At 33.9% G+C, this 2,088-nt stretch overlaps 1 protein-coding gene across 1 annotated transcript in view; it reads right to left on the reverse strand.

Annotated features, from left to right (window-relative positions):
* LOC106879722 (fibrillin-2) overlaps positions 1-2,088 on the reverse strand; it is a gene marked incomplete at its 5' end in the record, with an annotated part of 60,038 nt that overhangs the window by 54,161 nt on the left and 3,789 nt on the right. The gene's annotated exons all lie outside the window — the stretch shown is intronic.

Consider the following 2,088-nt stretch of genomic DNA (forward strand, 5'->3'; position numbering starts at 1 on the left):
CATTACATGGTCATATTGAATCCTCTTTGAATTTCTGATCTCCTTGATCTTCAATTCAAGAATCTTATACACATATACATAAAGATGTATGTATGCATGTGTGTGCATATGTATACATATACATACATACATATGTATATATATATATATATATATACATATATATAAATAGAGAGATAAATGTATGTATAAATACACATACATATATACATACATACATATATATATATGTGTGTGTGTGTGTGTGTGTGTGTATGTATATATGTATATAAGCATATATTTATTCACATATGTGTATGTATACACACACATACACACATAAATATACATACACACACATGCATGAAAGATAAATTTAAAGTAGTTAAATTACAGTGTGATAGCTTTTTCTGTGAAATTAATTTATCTTATGTTTCTAATACATGCTGCTGTGCATATATATATATATATATATATATACATACAGGCATACATACGTACATACACACATTCATACATCTGTATATGTATATAACCTATCTGTAGATACGTGTATATGTTTGTGTTTGTGTATGTGTGTGTTTGTGTGTGTGTATAGTGTCAACGGTTTGATAAAATGTATCCTGCACCACACAGACAGAAACTTTATGGAAGTTAATGGCGGATCCTATTTTTTTTTGTTAAAATGTATTTGGTAATCTAAGTAGATTCTAAGAACACAAGTGGAATATGGTAAAATAAGCAGGGTTTGTGTTGAGATTTTAGAATGTTTCAACATAAAGAAAGTATTGTAACAGAAGGTGAACATGGTAACATTATTTTAGCAATGAACTTCGTTAACTGTTTCCCTTTGATATATTAGATGCATGTTGTGGTGGTGGTGGTAGTGGTGGTGGTGATAGTAGAAAGCTGGAATTGACATCGTCAAAGTGTTCCAGATATGGAACAATTTCTGGAAAGTAGAAAAGGGTGGAAAGGGGATAGAGAGTCTTGAGTATGTGTGTGTGTGTGTGTGTGTTTGTGTATGTATGTGCGTGTGCTTGTGTTTGTGTGTGTGTGTGTATGTGTGCGTGCTGAATTTCTTTCATGAAGGAATGTATTCCTAGCTTTCCCTTTTGTTATTGTTTTAGTTTTCTGTTTCTCAAGAGCATGAGAGTGTTGCATCAATAATAATAACAACAATAACAATAATAATAATTTCTACTATTGGCTTAATTTATTGACCCTGAAAGGAAGAAAGGCAAAGTCAACCGCGGTGGAATTTGAGCTCAGAACATATTGGCAGATGAAATGTCGCTAGGCACTTTGCCCTGTGTGCTAATGATTGTGCCATCTTGTTGCCTTAATAATAAAAATAATAATAATTATAGCAATAACAATAATAATCCTTTCTACTAAAGGCACAAGGCCTGAAATTTGAGGGTTGGGGACTGGTCAGTCATATCGACCCCAGGGTTTCACTGATACTTAATTTGTTGACCCTGAAAGAATGAAAAGCAAAATTGACCTCAGTAGAATTTGAACTCAGAACATAAAGATGGTTGAAACACCACTAAGCATTTTGCCCGGTATGCTAAATTAATAATAATAATAATCCTTTCTACTATAGTCATAAGGTCTGAAGTTTGAAGGTAGGGGACTGGTCGGTCATATTAACCCCAGTACTCAACTGGTACTTATTTTATTGAACCCAAAAGGATAAAAGGCAAAGTCAACCTCAGCAGAATTTGAACTCAGAATGCAGAGGTGGATAAAATGCTGCTAAGCATTTTGCCTGGTGTGCTAACGATTCTCCCAGCTTGCCACATTTAATAATAACAATAAATATTTTTGGGTATGAAGGAGAGGATACATGTACACACAAGTTAGGAACAGTGAACCAGTAGACTGGTGATTTATTGGTAAAAGGATCTGAAGGGTTGTGGAGAAAAATGTGGGGGGGTTGGTAGGGGTAAGATGCGGTGAGGTGAGATGAGGGCATGAAACCCAATCATGGAACCCAGAGGTAAAATGAAAACTTTAAGAAAAACAAATGTTAAATCAATTAGAGATTTTAATTACTCCTGTAGTGACTAAGGGTCATTTTTTTTGTTAGATGGGAATTTTTGT

The sequence above is a fragment of the Octopus bimaculoides genome, chromosome 24, assembly GCF_001194135.2.
Source record: "Octopus bimaculoides isolate UCB-OBI-ISO-001 chromosome 24, ASM119413v2, whole genome shotgun sequence".
Taxonomy (NCBI): domain Eukaryota; kingdom Metazoa; phylum Mollusca; class Cephalopoda; order Octopoda; family Octopodidae; genus Octopus; species Octopus bimaculoides.